Source organism: Takifugu flavidus, chromosome 17 (genome assembly GCF_003711565.1).
Source record: "Takifugu flavidus isolate HTHZ2018 chromosome 17, ASM371156v2, whole genome shotgun sequence".
Lineage (NCBI taxonomy): Eukaryota > Metazoa > Chordata > Actinopteri > Tetraodontiformes > Tetraodontidae > Takifugu > Takifugu flavidus.
Genome location: NC_079536.1, coordinates 3472141 through 3493546, shown reverse-complemented (window position 1 = coordinate 3493546; position 21406 = coordinate 3472141). Strand labels below are relative to the sequence as shown.

The 21406-nt window shown below is 49.1% G+C and overlaps 1 protein-coding gene across 1 annotated transcript in view; it reads left to right on the top strand.

Moving 5' to 3' along the window:
- LOC130514091 (protein disulfide-isomerase TMX3-like) overlaps positions 1 to 21406 on the top strand; it is a 75896-nt gene that overhangs the window by 26227 nt on the left and 28263 nt on the right. Inside the window, exon 16 of the transcript XR_008946909.1 lies at positions 11634 to 11731. The gene's annotated coding sequence lies outside the window, so the exon portion shown is untranslated. The remainder of the gene's footprint in view (positions 1 to 11633; positions 11732 to 21406) is intronic.

Sequence of the window (21406 nt, the reverse complement as noted above, 5' to 3'; positions counted from 1 at the left end):
AGAACAAAAGGAAGCGCCGGAGCTGCTCTCTCGCTTCGTTAAATAAGCTAAAATAAAAGCTGGCGAACCGTCACAAACGTGTTTTCAACGCCGCGCGTTCCTCTTTATAACGAAGCAAATCTGCTTTGATGTGCTTCAGGTGGGCCTTTGATGATTTAATATCAGGTAACTATTATTCTAAAGTCCACTTTAGAGAATGTGGCTAAAATAGCCTGATGCTAATTTGAGTGTTTATTTGTACACAGCCAATGGGATTCAAGAACACGCCCATATGGCAACAAAGGTGAGATTTATTTCCTGTTTCATCTCAGACAAGATGGCCGCCGCCTCATCATCAGCATCTGCGCTAACGCGTTTATCTCAGCTCGGTGGGAGCTAGCTGATGCTAGCAGGCTTGCTCACTGACGTTCACCGCATCGCAGAGTTCGGCAAGTTTTTTTTTTAAATGTTTGAATTAAAAAATGATAGTCACATTTGACATCTTAGCCCAGCTATTAGCAGCAGTATTAGCGATGGCCCTAATTACCCTCCTGTTCCATTCACACCCGATATGCTAATTATACTCCTCCAGTTTTAGACCAGTTGGGCTCCACATGCTAGTGCTAATTTAAACCCCATCAATTTTCCCTTTTCTTTAATTACTGGGATGTCAGTAGGAGTAGTTTATCACTGCTAGCATGCAGCTAAATGACGCGGCACATTTTTTAATTCGACTGGTGGTTATTTGTGCGTAAAAAAGTTTAATTATTGCTGCCTCTTGATTTGTGTGGACATATTGTTTAATAATGTCCCTTTAGGATTAGTCGCATATAAAAGCGAGCCCTGGGCGGAATCCGATGTAATTAAAATGAAGAAAAATAAACTAGCTTGTTGTTCTCAGCACACCACAGCCTGCGTGGACGAGGCGCTGCAGGGGGATTTGAAAACCGCTAAAATGCTACATTGTTCACCATTAGAGACACAAAACTGTAGAATATTTATTAAAAAAGGTGTTTTTTTCTCATTTTTGAGGCACAAGCAGAGAAAAACCTCACACTCATTCTTTAATTTATTCTTTCCTCTTTTGTCAAAACCTGCCCTGTGCCCACATTAGCTTATTAGCATGCAGCAGAGGTTTCATCTTTTTTGCATTTTGTGAATAATAGGTCGTTAAAATTGCGGTCACAATCGCAAGAGGATCGAAGATTAAACGTCCACAGAGTTGAAAAACTCTCTCATCCCATTTTAGAGCAGGCAGACGTGTGAGACAACGTTTATTTGATCTTTTATTTGATTTAGACCCGAAATTAGACGAACCCGGCTCGGCTTGTCTGGTCCTTACTTGAAAAGAAACTCCGTGCGGAGGGTTTCATTTCCAGTTTCTTTCACTGAACGTTCACTAGTCAGAAATCTTTAATTATTTATTTATTTTGCTAGCAAACCATTTGCCCTCTGTTAGCAAGCGGAGCCAGACTGACATTGTGTCTGCTGTATATATATATTAGCAACTTCTTTAGCCATTAGCCATTCCACTGTCCTTCAGCATGAATACCCACTCTTGAGTACTCACTGATGTGTGCACCTGCACCACTAGTACTAGTTTCTGATAAACCTTAATCAAAACCAGATCATTTTATGATGAATACAAATGAGAAGGGGACATCACAGAAGCTAACTGCCTTCCCAACTTTTACTGTTTTTATTTTGGAAAATCTTTTGTTCTCTTTGTGTTTTGTGTTTGTGGCTCAGCACAGGTTCCTATCATAATTCAAGGATTTGTCCAAATTCCTTTCTAGCTAACTGGGAACAAGCCGCATCCTGCGTTAACAAATGACTCGGACCTTAATATGTTAGCTAACTGATAGCTAACTGATAACTCAGTTTGGTGAAGTAAGCTAAAAAGTACCTGGAACTGAAGCTGCACTAACTTGTAAACACTTGTGACTTCTATTGCTCCACATTAAAGAAGAGTAATGAAAACCAGCCGCCATTAGGCCTCGCCAGCTGCTAGCTGCAGCTGCATTCATCCCTCCAAATGGAATGGAAATTGTGGATAAACAGATGCTAAATGTGGGCTACAGAAACATGGCTACAGCTTGACCAGCAGGAGCAGGGAGCAGCTTTAGCTCATGGAGGTTTTGTTTTTATCACAAGAGACCAACAAAATGACCAGACAGACACGTTAGCGTGTCATCACAGACAAATCCACAGCAAAACCGGTTGGATTCGTCGTCTGAGAGTGACTCAGCTGGACTCGTTCCGGGCCCCGTTGTGTGCTCGGTGGCCCCCGACCAGATTAATCCGCGAGTTGTGAAATTATTCAAAGGGCCCGCGACGATAAGCTATCGCAGATCTGCCCGCGCTCCGCTAGCTGCAATAAACAGAGAGGAAAGTGGAAACGTGCTGCGGCTAGCGGACGCTACACATCTGTTTTCTTTGCTGAGTGAAGCCAGAAACCGGAGTTTCATCTGGAAATTGTCCATCCTCCGCCTTTGGTGGTGGTGGTGGTGTGTGTGTGTGTGGTGTGTGTGTGTGTGTGTGTGTGGGGGGGGGGGTTGGACTGCTGTCCCGAGATGAGCGGCTGTGATGAGACGGATACGGACCGGGACAGATGGAAGCGGACACATCTGTCAGGGAATAAAACACGTGGTCGCAGCTCCCATGATGCCGTCTGTCGGAGAGCGTGGGAACGCCGCCACAGACTCAACAGCGGCACGCCGCTACTCCTCTGGAGGAGGAGTCACGTGACTGACGGCCCCGGGCGGCCATGAGGCCATGGCCTGGCGCCTGGCGCCGTGGCGGCGTCTCCGCTCGGTGGTATCTGCGGCGCCCATCTGTCAGCACCAGTCAGCCAGGGCTCGGCGCTGTTTGTGAAGGGAACACCAGGCGTGAGCGGCCACCCTGCGGCACCACGCGGCGCCCCAGGATACGCTCGCAGTTACGGAGGCGGCCAGAGTGGGTCTGCGCGAGGGCGAGCAGCAGCAAAATTCCGAAAAATGTTGGCATAGCCCAGTTTCCTAGCAGTGAACGGTTATCAGGTGCTTCCGCTTCCAGCCGCGTCAGCGTTTTTAAGCTCCTCCCTAACCTAGATTTGCTCCCCTGGATCCCGACCCAGCTCTGGCGTGTTGGCTAACAGCTCCGCGGAAGAACGCGCGGGTGATTTATCAGCTCTTGGAGTGCCGAGAAGCTTCCGTTAATGATTTATGAGCCGGCTTTGCCCAAATCGTATTTATAACTCCGCTTCTACGACCGTTACCGTCACTGTCGTCTCCGTCTCTGACTCCCCGCCACGTCTCTCGCTCTCTCTGCTCTCCGCCGCCGTGTCAGCGAGGTAACCGATGGTTAACCTTAATATCTGCTGAGGATCCGGGTCGCCCCGTGTGGTGGAACAGAGGCCGGGACACTCTGACGTTTGAAGGATCCGCTTCCGTGTGCGTTGATGATGATGAGGTGAAGCCCACGTCCGGGTGATGATGCATCACCAACAACCCCCCCGACTGCTCGTGTGACCCACTATTCCATAAACACCCACTTATTTCTTAATTTTCCCCCCATTCCGAGCGATGACGAGGCCATCCCGAGGACTGAAGGTCAATAGTTGGATGTGCGTTTAGATCCAGGCATTGATTGGCAGGTTTTCCTAGAAGAAGAACTACAAGTACAGGCAGGTTTTTGCCTGATTCGGAGATGTTTTAACATTTAAAACCCCTCCAGGAAACCCCCAGGACCCCCCTGCAGGGACACGGATGGAAGAAACGAATCTGGGAGAAACCTTGGAGAGTGAAAGGAAGGAAGTTGTCTGGTGATGAACTTTAAACCTGAAATGGGACTTTCTCCCGGAATGGCGACATCTGTCCGTCTCACAGAACCGTCACACTCCCGTTTTCTCCTCTCCCATTTCCAGCGTCTTCAAAGGAACACTTGAAAACCATTAAATCCTGGGAGAGAAGCAGGACGTATCGACCAAAAACGCGAAATTCTGGGTCACGATCGGCAGGCATTCGCTTGGCGGCGGCCTCCCCGTGGCGGCGTCATATTCAGGTGAGGGCGATCGATGCGCGGCCGTCCCGCGCTTCCCTCTGTGGCGGCGCCGTTCCCCGCGGAGCGTCTCTGTGCAGGTCGTGCTGGAAAGGTCGAAGGAATCGATGGATGGAGACGTAGCTAGCGCGGATGTTAGCGGTGGAGGTGCAGCAGAGACCAAAGAACCCAGACTTTAAAAATAAATAAAACCTGACAGAAATTGGATTCTGGGTGTTTTTTCGCGTCTAAAAGTGGAAAATTCCACCTTTAAGGTGCCAAAAGAGGAGGATTTTAGTGTCAACGCAGCCCTTTTCATTTAAGATGCGACTTATTTCCTGACTTTCTCCTGGCACGACTGCACGCTTCTGCTCCAGGAACGAACAATTCCAAGTGAAGTCGCGTCATTATAGCGCACCGTTGTGATGAAGAGACACACATGAATTATCAATCATGGAACGATAAAACGCTTCCAGAACACAACAAACACTCATTCAATTTTTATAGAGCTGAAGACAGAATTCTTCCATTTAGCGTTTATATAAGCTGCTGCAGCTTCCCGCCTGCTGGAATACCAGAACTGGCTCCACCTCAACAAAGGAGGTCGGAGCGGAACTCCAACATACCGGGAAACTGATTCTACCGGCCGAGATCACAGGACAACCCGGATTTTTTAACTGACAAGCTAACAACATTCGTTAATCCCAGCTATATTAGGCTAACCTTTGTTAGCATAGAACACGGAAAACTAGGGATGAAAGAAATCCTTGAGGAATCACAGGAGCCCGATTACGAATAAATGATCAAGGAATTTTCTCTGCCACCAGTAATCTTTTATTTAAATGTGAAGCGGAATTTTGACACGGACGACTTTTAATGTGGCTCGACGCGCTTATGTCACCAACGACTGGAAAATGTTCGGGAAAGAGCGGAAAAGTGGACGACTTGAGGGAGCGTAGCAGTAGTTCCAATTCAGTTGAGTTTCTCTGTTTACCCCCCCCCCCCACCTCATTGACCGAAGGAATTTTCAGTATCATATCCGATGACTAAAATATTCGATAGCCGCGGCCCTACCAGAGAGCTAATGTAAGTACGTCTTTACGGCTGTTTCCGAGCTCCAGAGGCTCATCTGGTTCTGTGGGAAAGATAATGGGCGGTTTTAGGAGTCTCCCCACCAGTGTGCCCAGTATCAACAGGGCACTGGGGGCAGCAGCAGGTCGTCTTCAAGCAGCTGCTCCTCTGACTAGGAACGCCGATCTGTGCCTCCAAATCTGCTCGCCATGATTAGCGGTGTTCCTGGGAGCGTCGTGGGGGTCGGGGAGACCGCCTGAAGAGTGGTGATGAACCAGGAGCGCCGCGTTCGAACGATGCCGGACATAAGGAAGAGAGAAGCTCCAACAGATGCTCGAGGTTTCATTTCCAAGGACGTGATGACAACAGCAACTGGGAAAATCGTACCTGAGGAATTGGCTAACAGGTGTGGGAAACGCTAAAAGAGCTTTATCTCTTCTCCGATGAGTTTTCCCCTCCGAGGTTTACCGCAGGATCCACTTTAAACACCAGACCTGGAATGTCGGCTACTTCCTAACACTTCAAATCTCTCGTTTCCCCTCCGTTTATCCCTGAAAACCCTCTCGGCTCCGAGGCACGATTCCATCTCCGCACCTTAGCGGACGACAGGCGGCATTCCTCCTCCACCTCTCCCGGAATTCATCCGATGAACAAATGTTTGTCTCGCTCTTTGATCCCGCGAGATCGGCGATTATCAATGCAGCAGAGACATCAGGCGCTCTAATTCTTGGCGCTTAATTGCTAGCGTGTAAACAAGCATCGACGCTAATCCTCAGGGCTCGCCAAACATTTTACAGTTGACACGGCTGCTAATAACATTAGCGGCAAAGAGGCTTGTTTGTGATTCCGATGGTAGCAAGAAGCAGCGGCACCGTTTGGACGGCCTGTTCATTCCGGGCCCTCAAACTTTTCCGACTTGAACGCGAGGAGGCGTCTTTGGCGTTCCGGGCGCGCGTGATCATAAAGTGTCACTAATGTGCCATCCGGCGCTCCCCTCCGGAGCGCGTGATGTTCCGCACCCGTCGCCGCTTGGAACTCGGCACCTTGTGCTTCCGTCAGCGGGGCGTCTTTGACTTCCACAGGAAACTCTCGTTTGAGGGCACCGGAGAAGACGAGGCGAGAACGAAGGCTTCCCAAAATAGGCCGCTCGTTACCTTCAAAGCCTCAGATGCCGTTTGCTTTATTTAAATATATAAACGTCCTTCTCCCGACGCTTTAAACAAGCTCTGGTGTTGTCTTGGAAAATAACGGGGGAAGGTACGATTGTCAGGTTGACGCGTAACAAGGTGACATCGCAACGGGTGAGGGAAAACTGGCGGAATACGCCTCCTTAGATCCGTCGCTGCTGCTGGTGAAATCATGCTCACGGCCCCCCAGGGACGGAACCAGAGAGGGTCACCCTCGGAGGTGTCGGCTCGGATGTGACTTCAATACACCCGCTGCTCCTTATTTCAAAGCGTCTTCCTGTCATTGTGAAATTGTAACGTTAGCGTCGTCTCGATCCATTCCTGCAAATAAAAATACCCACGGTATCGACGTCTTTAGCGATGCCGTGCAGCGGTTAGCGCAGACGTCTCACAGCCCAAAGATTCTATAGATGCACAACCAGGCCGCCACTGTCAAAACATGTGGTGAAACTGGCTGACGCGCATCAGCGTTAGCTCATTAGCAGAGCGTTAACAAGATTTTCTGTGGTTTACGTGACGAATGAGGCACGGAGGTGCAACAAGGCCACCTCATACCTACGTTATCTCCATGAGAGCATCAGTGGAAGTTTCCGGAAGTTTCTGCTGTCCCCACTCACCCCCAGCTCCGCCTACTTTAGCACACTTTTAGCGGCGAGCTAATTTAGGTGCTGGTTAAACTGGTGGTTATTGCTGCTGTTCGGGCTCCTGCTGTAGTCATTGATTTTTGTTTTTTTTTCTGCCTGTTTGGCACAAGTTGGACCTCCATTTGCAGGTTTTCGGCGCGTTGAACGATTCCGTCTGTCAGGCTGAGAAATTACTCAGACCGGCCCGTTTTAGATGAGCACAGGGAGAAAAATGGAAGGAACAAAAGGAAACAAACGAGCCAAGTCAAGAGGGCGCTCGCGTCCGGCTCATCCCATTTCTCAAAGATCCTTGTGGTGGGCTGATGTTTTCATTAGCCTTCCACATCCACATTTTCCCCACAGCTGGATATGTTTTTCCTAAATATTTGCAGTGCTGTGGCCCAGAACCGTATTGGGATGTGCTTGTGATGCTACAGTGTGGACCTGTGTGGGTCCCTGGGGGCTGGTGCCAGCTTGACCGCCCACGTCCCCTCATCCCTCTGTCATTAGTCCATGTGGGGCTCCTCGTCCACTGGAGGGCACGCCGGCGTCACCTTGAAGCTAGCCGCGGTGAGAAGCTAGCAGCGACTGAGGCACATCATTAAGGACAGACCTGGAGCGCCGCAGTTTGACATTTCCCATCAACGCAAAGCCCGGCCTGTCACGCTGACGCCGTCCCACGGGGGGAGATTCCCAGCAACACGGCCTTCAGTTGATTAACTCCCGTTAATCCCGGGCAGCCGCGGGGACGGTTGCGTCTGCCGGTTCGGTTTATGGAAAGGAAGACGTTGGTATTCCCGCGCTCCAGCTCATCAGCGAGTCTGCCGGGAGCGAACGCTCTATAGAGGAGAATTCTGTTTACCATTTCCCAACTGGGATCTGAGTCTGGACACGCTGAGGACGGATGGGACCGCCGGCCAGTGACCAGGATACCCCAGAGTCATATCTGATGCTGCCACCTTTGTTTATAGTTGCAGGGCCGCGGTTTTAAAATTCCAATGAAGCCGCAGCATCTTTATCTGGCTGGATGATTTAAGTGCGTGCTGGGAGCTGGGGGGGGGGGACTTCCTGACTGGCAGCTGTGTGTGTGTGTGTGTGGGGGAGGGGGGCATGAAGTGCGCTTCATCCTCAAGCCTTCTCAGCGGCCTTTGAGGGAGCAAGGTCAGGATGATGTCATCGTCGTGGGGCGGATTATTGCCCTCCTGAACGTCAGTTTTACCTCATTAAGGCTCAATATTCTCTAGTTTCATCCTATGATTAGCGTTGCTAGCGCTGTGTCGGTGAGGTGAATCCCAGGCGACCTTGGACGCCCATATTTCCATCGTTCTTTGGGGGTTTTGATGCCGGCAGCCCGCTGGGGTCCTACAGGATGTGTTGGCAGATGCTCAGGAAGGCAGGAACAGCTGTGGCGTCCCTGTGGCTCCAACACTTCCTTGCATTCCTTGTTCTCGGAGCGTACGGCTCCGCGGCTCCCCGTCCCACCACGGGCAGGGGGAGGCGTAACGTAAGGGTTAACATCGGGGGGGAAACGTGGCTCCAGCACCTGCACGTTGGTCCCAGAACAGCCCGTCCCGTCACGTCCGCTGCATCAGAAATGAAAGCTACGCGAAGACGCTGCGTCTTTATCTCTTAAATGAGTTTTTGTGAAACGTGGGATGTGATCGGGCTTCAGTTACAAGATTTACATATGAATGCGAGCGGATCCCACAGACTCCGCCAGCAGAACGGGCAGAACGGGCGGCGGCAGCGGCGCTCCTTCCCCTCAGAACCTTCTGCACTGTACAAAATCCCAACGAGAAGGTTCTTCTCCCGTCGGAAGCCTCTGAATTTTACCGTTTCTTTCACAATTTCTGCGTCTGTGCGTCTGGGGAATATTGTTTGGGTCAGTCGGGTCTGGTCCCGCTCCAGGTTCTCCTGCCCCTGCTGTTTGGGGGCCTAAGAACGATCCTGAACTGAACTGAATCTGAAGATAATAAGTGTGTTGGCGTCCCTCCAGCATTTGGGACCCGGGTATTTCCACATGTATCCGTGGAAACGATGAGCTAGCAGTACCTGAACAGACTCACTGTGGAATTCTTTGTAGATTCATGTTTTATCCCGTTTTCCCGCGGTGATAAACGCCGTATCTCCGACGACGTTGGCAGGCCTGACTGATATCCGCTACGACGAGCAGCTCCCGCCGATGTCCGGGGTGACGGGCTGTGAGATTTATGTGGAGATGAGATGATCGCGAGCTGATTTGTGGAGCCGTTTCAGCTCATATTTTCCCTCCCTCCCTCCGCCCCGGCCGGCTCTTCTTCATTTTCTCTATCTTCCAATCACTCCCAGCGTGGCGAGCGAACACATTCATCATTAGAATTTAATGCTCTGCCTCATTGTTGGCGCCGCGGCCCGGCTGTATCGCTGAAGCTCCGCCTTATCTCTCCAGCCGAAATAACCGAATTACCAATATGGCGACGAGGAGACGACGGACTCGGCCATTATTGCCATGGCAACGTGAGCTGGGAGCAATGATATTGCGCTCCGAGCTGGGGCTCAGGAGATACAGAGATGGTTCGAACCGTCGAGTTGTGTCGGAGAGGGAGAAACGCACACCTGAGGAAATGGAAATGTGACCCGAGAGACGGAAAATCGGCGGATTTCCTCATCAAAAACGATTCTCTTGTGGATGAACTCCTGTAAGAGTCGCTCTGACGGGGGATGTTTGCACGCACAGATGATGCAGGAAGTGGATCCCGGAGTGGGAGGTGGTGAAGAGCGAGCCGGACAATAAGGCCTGGTTGGATGGAGGTGCGGAGGCGCTGCTCCTGACGGGGAACAGAACTTTCCCCCATCAGCCCACTCCCTGGAAAATAAATCAAAACCCAATTACAACGCTAATTAATGGAAACAAACATCCCATTAGTATCAGCGTTTCCTAAGTGTGGGAGTTGTGATGAGTCACTGTGACCGCTGACGCATCTGCACCAGCTTTTCCTCTGAATCTGCAGAAGATCGGAGCTTTTTTAATTCCCTTCAGTCACCGTGGGAACCGCTTCTAATTCCCATGAAGTATTTGTGGGTAAAGCGGTGCTTCTTTCCTCAGGAACTCTTCTTCTTCTCATTCAGAGCAGCGGCGACGGTTTTTCTCGGATATTTAGGAACGCGTGTAAAGGAAACAGGACGTTGGAACAGCTGTAAATGTTTAATGAAAATTCCTTTGGCGTCTACAAAAGTTTATAAAAAAAACCCTCGGTTAGCGCCTCAACGCGTTCTTATTAGGCCTGAACACAATACACAGCTGAGCTGGAGGGTGAAGATAAAAGACCAGAAGAAGAAGGTGTCCACCTATTGTGGGCAGAGCCAGCAGGGGCCCTGACATCATCAGATGGGGGCCTCTTAGATTATTATCTACAAATTGGTCTACAGGAAGAACTACAGAGAAGAATAGGCGGATTAAAACAGAGCTAGAATGCTAATTGTGCTAATAAAACAACAGGAAGTCCTTCGAAGCTGTAAAGATTCTGCATTTCCTGTCCTGGAGCCTCCATTTGTGTCCTGGTTCCCTGAGCGTCTGGTCCCTTTCTCTACGGATGACACCTCCTCCTTCCTGTCAGAAATCCTCTGACAGGAAGGAAAAGTACTTTTGCTCCACTCTGGAGATGCTCCCTCCTCTCAGCTGAGGCGAAAAGGTGTCCGTTTAATTCGCACCAGCACCAGCGTGCACGGACCAGCAGCCATTAAGCCGCATCGACTCCCTTCAGCACTAATAGATGGAGGTTTACTTTGTGCACAAAGACCATTTGTAGGAGAACCTGCGCTGTCGTGAGACCTTAACAGAGAGTAAACCCTCGCTCTTACATGCATGTACGGAATATTTGGAGTAATGGGAGCGAGTTTAAAGAAAGCTGGAGAAATTGGGTTCTTTGAAAAGTGCAGAAACTCATTATTTTAACTCATCTTCACAGGGAGATAAGAATAACACAGAGAAAGGCCTTTTTTTTTTTTTTTTTTTGCTTCGTTGGCATGACGATAGCACGGATACCAGTTTTACCAAATAACCCGAAATGAAGTCATTTAAATCCAACTTTGACGAAGAATTTGATGAGCGTCTAAATTTCTGCCTGAATCCACGCGGTTCTCTTCAGCACGTGTCCAAATGAGGGATCCGTTATGGCGGAAGAAAACGCTCCTTTTAGGAGCATTAGCCAAATATTGGAGAGTATTTTAAGACAGTTGTTGCACAAATTAGGAAATGACAATATTAGCAGTGATTTGAAACGAGTCAAAAGTGGCCGTCGTCTGTGTTCTGCGCTACATTGTTAATTTGTGTCTTTTCACTTGCAGCGACTGGGTAAAGCCAGCTAGGAAGTCATGCTAACAGATGCAGCGAGGAGAGCATTTTAAATGTAAAAGGACCTGAAAACACAAATCTTTCCCCCCAACATCGCTGTTGTTTATACTCTTGATCTGCATCTCTTGGCTGAAACACAGCCAGTTGGAACACTTTTAAGTTTCAGTTACTCCCAATTTGCCTCCTCTGGAGATGATTCCTCTGTAATAATAGCCCTCAGCAGGCGTCTGAAGTCTAAACAACAAATATTCAACAAACTCCTGGCCAGGACAGAGCTCCAGGCTGGAATTAATGGGGAGCCTCGAGGAGGTGTGGCGGCGTAGAGTATTGCCCTTTAAGGACTGCCCTCGTAACAACTTCCTATACTAACTAAATTATCTTCACCACTGGAGCGTCCTTTCTAATTCCAAATACCATTTTTAGAACTGCCTGAGGAAATTCCTACCCCAGTTGGAGGCCACCTGAGAGTTTCCTGATCTGAGTGGGAGAAGGAATATCACCTCTGGCTGCGCGGCATCCCGGTAAGCCCCGTAAGTTTGTAGCTTTACTGCGATCACATTGGGAAAAACAAGTTGTCATGACGGCACCCTGCTGGGATGGATGGTGGCCCCCAGCAACAGACCTCTTTTGCTGTGGCTTGTTGCATCTTCTCTGTCTCCTGGAGACCTGATTAGCTTCAAGCGGCATATCTTAGCAAAAGACGTCACTGCTAGCTAGCTAAAAAGCAAACTTTCAGCATCAGAGGTCATTTTGGTTGAGCTTCTGTTTGTTGTAAAGTAACTTTGGGTGTTTATGTTGCATTAGCTTAGCTAACATAATACCTTGACTAGATTACCGACTCCTGTATCGGACTGCTCTTCTTGTTCTGGTATACAAGCACACAATTGATGTATTGATCGAGATGCTAGGTAGCAATATCCCTTCCAGTTACCTAATATCAAACTTTTACAATTGACCTATTACGTCACCTATTACGTCACCTATTTTGAGCAAGTTAATAGCTAGTAAATGCTAACTGTGTCCTAGCATGTTAATACACTGTTTAGTTTGTGTATGTTGCAGAATTAAAGCTAGCGGATCTAAAAACAAACAGGTTGTTCTGTGTAAACCTTACATTCAGAGCTAGCATCTGGGAAGATTCCACCGTGGGTTGTTTGGCCAACTAAACCATTTCTGGGTGTTTATAAGGGGCAGCAATTAGCATTTCTTCTCACGGGCACTCTTGGCAACAGATGGCAACGTTGACCTAGTGGGATCCATTTAGTACTCCGCACTTCTCATTTTCCGGGACACTGCAGAGTTTGGTCGTATGAAAAAATTCCAGGTTCCAGCAGGGTAACGAGGAGCCCAGATTATTGGCAAATTACAGCCAGACAGCACAACTTTACATAAACCGATGAAAACATGGATAAAAATAGAACTCCGTTTAAGGTTTTACCCTTAGCGCTTAAAGCCCTGTTGCCAATAGCAACCATCTGAATTTTAAACCATCTCGGCCTCCATTTACAGAACAATTCAGAGGCGTAAAATAGGTAGCGTGTTGATAGCCGTGGCAGTAGGTTATCGTCAGATCTCACCTTGGGCATGCGGGTATCTGATGGATGTCGGATTAAATCCCGATAGTTGTACGTGTTGGTGAAGGCAACAGCAACAATTACCCCAACTGGTTGGAAAGCAAACACCCCGAACAAGAGCCAAGGCGCCTTCAAAGATGTGATTTTGACGAAGGCTTTTATCCACGGACAGATTCCGCGGTGCTTACTATGTTGCCGTGGCAACCATACCGTCAGGGGTAAAGCGCCATCACGTCCCGCCAAATTAACAGTCTGCACGGCGTCGGTGAGAGTGAACCTCTGCACAGATAGAGGGGCATTAGCGTGTTCCCCCAAACGCTGCCGTTTAGCCATCGCTTCCTAGAGCGTAGACCTTCGCTTCCAGCTTGTTCGTCTTCCAGTTTCCGGATCCGTTCCCGGCGTCGAACATGCCCGCTGACATTCCAGGGAAATAAAGAAAAACACAGCCTTGACAAGACGCTGTGGACGTGTTCCACTGGAATTAAGACTTGCAAATGATAGAGGATTCTGGATTACATGTTTGCAGCCCGGATTACGACCTCTTCCGAGGAGTCTAAACCGCCGTCGCAGGTGGTCGTGGCGTGCCGCACCGCGCCCGAGATTGCTGCTCTGTCAATCAGCGGCAGCATCGATGTGCGGAATCCTCGGGCGGTAGTGATTGATTTAGAGGTCTATCTCATCTAAGACCCCTGAGTGCCCCCCCCCCCTCCCTCCGGAGCCGCAGGTTATAAACCACCGCCAATCCCTTAAAATTGTTTTTCTCTCCGCCATCAGATAGCGGCCTCGGGTTTGTTCGCCATTACATTTTAATAAGGCGGATGGGAGATGGAGGGGGTCGAGTGTTTTTGAGAGGAAAATAAATAATGGGAGACCCGGCCGAGTCCGGGACATATTGCCAACCAATCGATGGACTATTAAAGCTTGAAGCCAGCCGTGAAAACGTATTCGTCTTGAAGAGATAGAGAGGTCAGAGACGCCGCCGCTCCCGTCAGATCCGCGGCGATAGTGTTGTGGCGTATCTGCTGCCGGAGCAGAGCTTTTGTTCTTAATGGTGCCGTACGTCAATATGGACCTAACTGTCAACCACCCACCGCCGCTGTCAGTGGCCATGTTTCACCGCCGTGCGTCATGGGCTAACATACGTACCTGCACATTAGCTTGCACGTCTGAATGGGATCGAGACTGGTAATAGCTCCTCTACATGTCAAAACTAAGACTTTTATCACCATTTTTGATAGCCTAAACCTCGCAGTAGTCATTAGGTTAGCCTACTTATACATACGTAATCAACACGTTAGCATTTTTAGCCGCTACATAGTCGCAAAACTGCAGTTAATCCCCATAAATCCGGGCAACATCAATGTTTTTATAGGCAGTACGTCCTGTCAGGATTAACGGGGACATGTTTGTGACAGATGTGAAACATTAGCATAGGTCATTACCATCGATTAGTCAGCAGCAACGACTCCATCGCAGCGCACCAGCCTCGGTCAACACAGTAATGAAGGGTAATGTCATTGTTGTCATTCATCTGCCCACGTTTCTCAGTCACCGTCTCCATTAACAACAACAGTGAGCGTTAGCGCTTTGCTACCATTATTGTGCCGCCGCTCCTTTATCTCCCATAATACTGCGGTGTTATGTTCACGTTAACATCTATGGTATTACCGGGTAAAGGGGTTTCTTTAAGCATATTGCACGTCAGAATTTAGCCATCTATAATCTAATCTAAAGTTTTCTACACCTGGTCTGTTTCTCTGCTGGCTAAATTAGCCTCATCCATCTTCATTTTTCCACAAGTATTGGAAAATCAGACAAAGACCTGGTGACACAGGCAGCCAAATATGAAATATTTACAGTTTATCTGTGATTTACCGAATCAGTCCTCTCAGCCCCCCCCCCAATGATCAATGCACCCCATCCGTGCACATAATTTAATCTAAAAAGTGCTGCAGTGGCGACCTTCTCCGACTTACGTGTAAAAACTGCCAGATCTGACGTTTGTTTTTTCCACGCTGCACAAGAGAGTGAAAAGGTTAAGTTTGGGGCCAGCATTAGCTTTCGTTATCGCAGGGGACAAATGGGACACACACACGCACGCACGCACACACACACGCACGCACGCACGCACGTTGACATTTTGAAGGGATAGCTGCACTGCTCTAAACCGCTAGTATCAAAGCGATTTCAGAGCAACAAAACAAGGGCTTTGATGTTGTTTAGAGTCCTGTGTGGCCGACCTGAGGTTCCAGAAGAGCCATTAAGTGACTACTTCAAAGTGACGTATAAAGTTACGCCACCAAGTTTTGCCCCTTTCGAGTATGGCGAGGGTCAGCAACCTCAGGGATGAGTGCCACAGGTGGTACGCTGCAACATAATTAGGGGTCGATAAGCAGTAAACGTTGAGCAATCCGCCAGTCGGCGCGCTGTGGTGGGTGAGCGGTGGGAAAGTTTTGGAGTGATTTGTCACCGGTTTGGATGCTGGAGAACACTTTCTGGCTGGAAAAACATGACTGGGCAACTGTCCGATCTCAGGCTCTCCAAGTTGCAGGGCCAACATTTTCAGTTGCTGCTAATTCATTGACAACTTGTGTCACAAGGGATGTTGCTAACTCAACGAGCTGGACTCCATGTGCCACACCTGCACTACAATGGTGTACTGATATACAAACATTAGCTTGTAAAAAGTGCGTTGCAATATTCTCTTTGTTGCGCCAGCACAAAAGCATCATCGGTTCTGTTGACATAGCATTTACGGCTAATACCCAGTCTTCTAAGGGTTTGGTTCCTTGTTGACGGTATGGGACGATGATCCGGCTATGAATAAATCAAAGTTTCCAAATGTTTGTACGGCTGATGGCCCATGGCTGCTAACTGTTTGCTCGTGCCCGTTATCTGTAACAAGTGAGGCGTTCGTCAACAGACACGGCCCGCCGCCTCGCGCACGGGTGGCTGCAGAGGAAGATAAACGGGCAGGGTTTGCCCTCCTGACAGCAGGCAAGCACAGAGGCGTGGAAGCATCCGACTTGATCCGAGGGGGGCTTAACCGAGCCCATGCCGCCTGATAAAAGGGCGGGATCATGCAGGACATTCACCCTGAATTTCCTGCAACTTCCTGAATGCAATTTAGCTAACGAAGCAGCTGCTTAATGGGAATTGACCAGTGGCAGCCTTTCACTGCTGAGCAAATGTTCCTTTAATGTGAAGCGTGTATGACATTAGATCCTCTGTTGTACAGGGAACTTCTCCAATAATCTAATTAAATGTAGAATGCTACTTCAAAGCCCTCTAATAACCTTTCCTGTTTGTGCTTAACGCTCACTGATGAATGGTCAAATTTAAGGGTTCACGTTGCCGATGATTTTCATTAGGTGCAGCATTTCTAATGGCTCCTTTTTTTTCTTCGGCCTCACAATAATCGGAGACAACTGGCAGGGTGCACATGTGCTAATGGTATGCTAATTCATGGAGTGGCGCTGCATCAAATATGTCGGGTTTGCGACTGATCCAGCTCCTGCTTGTGCTTCTTACCGACGGCCGTTCGCTCTCCTTCCACGTTCAATGACGGACTTCAGCGTTGGCTGTGCACGTAGCGCACGTGCAGCGAAACTGTCTGGAACAGTCAGAGTCGGCGACAGCGAGAGGCTGCGGTTCTTTGTCATAATTAAATCACAGGCAGACTTTTAGGGGAACCTTAAGTTTTATGATGCATGGCTTTATGGAGCCGGTGTTCATGCTCGACAAGGACAGACGGAGATATTTATGATCCGTCCAGGCTCTTTTTTTAATACATCTTTATTATCTTGGACTAAAAAAAGCAGCATTGTGTGCTTGTGTAATCAAAAAGCTGATTTTTTTTAGACTCCTAACCGCCTTTAACTCGTTTCAAAACCACACACCCCAGCCGTTCATGCTCCGCCCCTCAGGCCACGCCCACTCACAGGAATGAGGAGGAGCTTCTAGTAGAGGACCCAAAGAAAGCTACTTTTACGTAATTATTTGCAAACTTAAGCTTCAAAACGCAACGTACACAAGGTTCCCAACGAAGGTGACGAAGCTCCTTTTATTAGCCTCCGCTAGCCGTTGAGACGTACTAGAAAGGAGCAGTAACATGTTGTATTTAATAGTGTATTACTCGTTCTTCATCATGAATAAGTCATTCTTATCAGCAGCCGCAGTGCAGGTGTTAATGCTGCCTGCTGTATTTTTAATCTCCCTGATATGATTCGAACATTATCGCGCCCGGTGGTGTTAGCTGTCGGGTTTTTGTTGGCGTCATTTAAATTCAGTGACCTCGAGTGAAATCAATAGAGAGAAATCTGCTGACAAATCTGCCTCAAACGAGCGCCATCAGTCATTCCTGATTTCACTGATAGCAAATAACAGGCTAATTTTGGAATCCGACCCGAGGTTAGCATCAAACGTGTCACCTGTTCCGTCCCTGAACAATTCTCAACCTCCTATATCGGTGAGTAGATGAAACTGAAGCATCCGACTGATTATTTTCGCCTGGCAGAAGCTGCCGTTTGATGACCGTGAGTGTGTTTTTATACCAGGGAGTGTAATTAAAAGTTTGAAGTGCAGTTTTGGCTGCAAAACAGCCCCGGGGCGAGGTTGGAGGCACCTTGTTATTGGAGGAGGAGGATGCCGAGAGCCAGACAGATTACTGCCAGTAAAAATAAAAGGGAGAACAGGACGTTTATTAGCACGATGACGCCTTCATCTGCGTCTGCCAGGCAACAGCGTGTGACATTCGTGCCGCTCTGGGAGTCCAGAAGACGCCGGTTAATTTACTTATGCGAGAACGTTTCTTCAGGCTAAACGCTTAAGCTAAAAGTCAGTTCAGATCTTCCGGTTGTGGGAGTTCCGTTCCCTTTGGGAAGGCACCAGGATTCTCGCCGCTTAGAGAACGGGAAACCAAATCGATTGTTGTCTTTTGTTAGCAGACGGTAAATTTGTAACACAAAGAGTCCTGACAGTTTTATAGTACCGCAGTGCAGATGGTCCTGTGAGGGACAGCTGGAGAGGAGACGTGGATGTAGCATCCAAGGCGACGTGTTACCAATAAATCCCATTTCTGGGTCTGTTTGGTGTATTCTGGTTTATAAATTATAACATGGAAATGTTAATTCATCATTTAAAACCTCCCCAAAACAGGAAGGAGAAGGTACCGCCACCACGTAGAGCTGCTAAGCTAATAACTGTAGCGGGCGCGGAACGCCGCGTCTGACCGCGTTAGCCTCTAAACTTCAGCAGACAGGACACCGTATATAAGCGGGCTCAGGTTATTTCCTGTGCACCTAGCAGAGGATACAAACCCAGTGTCCTAATCTATCTTCCTGAGAAATTCCGGCGGCTGGAGCGCGAGGTACACGGCGGAGCGCCGAAGTGACAAACGGCGAGGTGTTTCTCCGTGTTCAGCAGAAACACGGCGGGAAACAAATTCATTTGTTGACGCAGAGCTTGGCAGGAACACATCTATTTGTCACAGAGGACACGGCGAGTAAAGGATAGACTCGCCTGACCCAGCGTACACGGGGATGGGGGGGGGGGGGGGGGGGGGGGCAGGAAAAGAAAGCTACTGCAGTCGGATGGAATCGGGAGGAAAAGTTGCGGTTTTGAGGCGATGTAAAAAGTGCCAACTGCGCTTTCCTGCAACCTTCCAGCCCAGCGGTGACCATTATTTATGCTGGTGGGGGGGGGGGGGGGGCAATCAACCAGGGGGCGGCACAAACCCTGATTACATCCTCGGAGGCAGGCGGAGGATGGAAATGATAAAAACAAGCGAGTTGGCCGCTCGTCTCCCAAAGAAGGAGGTTTGTTGCTCCGTCCTTCCTCCTCCATCACAGCTAAGCCGGATTATTCTCTTTTCCTCCTGGAAATAGTTGTTGGCATGCATGAGGCTGTAACATGATTAAACTTCAGTCAGCGCGTGGCTCACAGTCACATTTACAACAGCGTTCCTTCAAACTGCCCCCCCCCCCCGTCCTTCCGTGGGGTTTGATATATGAGATGCTAATAACTCTGCTCGGAGCTGCAGGAGAAGTTTCTGGTGGAAACGAGCGCAGCGCTGCGTCTTCGGAGGGAGATGGTCGCCGCGTGACCAGCGTCTTGCTGCTTGCTAGCATTAGCTTTAGCCGGATTAATCACCAGGTGTGTGTATAGTTTCTTGTTCGTCGCATCTGTTCTGTGAAGATTCCACCACATAGACTCGCTGCGTGTTGGGCCAGCTAGCGCCAATGCGAACGTTGTCATAGTAGCGCGATTTTGTATTTTATTTTGAGGTTCGGGCCGGAGCAGGACCGCTAAAGGTCGAGAAGATTCTCCTCCATTTTCTTGGTTAACACAACAATGAATTTGAGTGTTTTTGTGCCAGTTGGAAAGGTCTAAAACTAGCAAATATTATTACACATTTCGAGCCCGTGCTCAGATTATAGATGTGTTTCCTGCAGCTTCAGAATCACACACGCCGCGGTAATTAATCTCCACGTTATTTGAAGACCTGCCAGATTCTGTTGGGGGGGGTGTCAATCATCCTGGTTCATCACTTCTACATGAATATTTCAGGATGTCCTGCTATATAAGAGCTCGTGTAATTTCACCCTAAAACATTCATTTCAGAATTTAAGGGCAGGTTAGCGTGAAGCAGACCGCGTGTGTGAGGAACCTGAACAAACAGAACCCATTATGACGCTCCCCCGCACTTCCGCTCGATCCTGTCAGGCCATAAAAGAGCAGCCGAGCAAACAGGAAGTGGTGCGCAGGAAATGAACGTGACACCATTAATCCAGTGTTCTGCTCCGGCAGCGAAAAGCAGCTAAATGCGGGGCTGCTTTCACGAGAAGAGAATAAAAATTCAGTGAATCTGAAGCCCCAGATGCTGATAATAGGAAGCAGGAAAGCTTAGCAATTAGCGAAGCACTCCGGGAGGTGGGAGAAGCTTCTCTTCAGGAGAAAAGTAGAACCTGAAGCGACTCTATTCGTGACGCGCCGGCTAATACCTGAACGAGTCCGCGGCTCTTTCCGTCAAAACCTGCAACTTCTCATTGTTGCTAATTGATCGCACATCGCTCGCGTGGCCGTTCACCATCATCTGGAGATGTCTGCCCCCCCCTTCCCGAGAAGGAGGGAAAAAAACCACTTCATGCTGCTGAATCGCTTTGAATTCGCAGGCGTTGGATCTCTCAAATCCGAGCCGCGCGGCGCGAAAGCTCAAAGGACGGCGGAGTGTTTTGAGCCTTTGATGAAAAGGCCATTTGAATTTTTGTTTCCTGGGGAAAAACTCACAAACACCTCCCCTGTTTTGTGCCAGACAGAACAGCCCTGCGTGCTAATGTGTTAGCAATAGCATGCGATGCCTTTCATACGTCGAAGCCATGACGCAACACAAATTCCATCCATTAGATTTCCATATTTCAGAGGTCATGTGACCAATGTTCACCCTTTAAGTAGGCGAGACGCTGCGGAAAACCTGCTGGAATTCACTGAGCAATATTTTATCGTTAAGCGCTCTGACAGCACGTCGCTTACGATCAATTTTCCACCAGGTTTTACGGTTCCTGACTGACATTAATTCACCGTTTGCCTGCTCAAATTAAAGGCGATGGCCTGGTTGGTCCACGAGATGGATGTGATTGCACCTCGGGGGGGGGCGTGAGCACAGATCGGCTGATTGCAGAGTGCTTCCCGCCGCTGCTCGACGGAGTCTATTGTGTTGTCGGCATTCATCAGGATGAATCAGGTTGTTATGGCGATGAGCTGCTGGTCTGATGATGGACGTCACATGATTGACTGGAGCCTCATACGTACGTGACAGAGTTTAAACCTGTTTCTCAGTGTCGGCACTCGTGTTCACCAGTACTGCCAAGTTCGCTCCAGGTTTCCTGGTTGTGTACATGCTCCGCCCCCTTTACCAAGTCCATCCGCCTTGTGCGGTCTGTGGACAGCTAGCTATCCCACAATGCATTTCCTGGTGCAACAGCAGCACCAATGGAGAACTCTGCAGGCCTCTGAGCCGGACCCGTGGCTAAGTCTGACAAGTGGGCTAACGGCTAGCAGATTAGCCAACCTGAGTGTTACTGTTGCTGCCACAACACAAGAGCTAATTAGGCCAAAATAACGGACGGACGAGTCCCGCTGAAGGTTTCCTCCTGTTCAAAGAGAGCTGGTTCAGGGGTCCGGCTCTGGATGTAGAGCATATCGAGCGTATTTAATGACCTTATTTAATCCGGGAAAACCTCTTTATTTAGCCGCCCTCCCACACTGGACCGGAAGGGAACTGCCGTCGGGAAGGTTATGGATGTCGTTACGGTCCTCTGTGGAATCGGCCGTGAGCTCATTCGGAAAGGCTCACTTCTCCCCGAAGTGCACGCGGGAGATAATCAGATAGGCGAGGGCGCCACAATGAGAGGCGGCGGCGGCGGCGGTCCTGGATTAGACCCCTCCGTGAAGACAGGGATGCTCACAAAGAGGGATGAGGGGAAAAAAACCATTTCATTTTTATCAAGCGGTCCTTTTCCATTTGCTAACTTCGCCTTTGTGCGCTGTCCTCACGCCGGCCTTCTTCCGAGGTTAATCAAGTCTTGCATATTAATGCCGGACTCCATTCAAACCCACAACGGA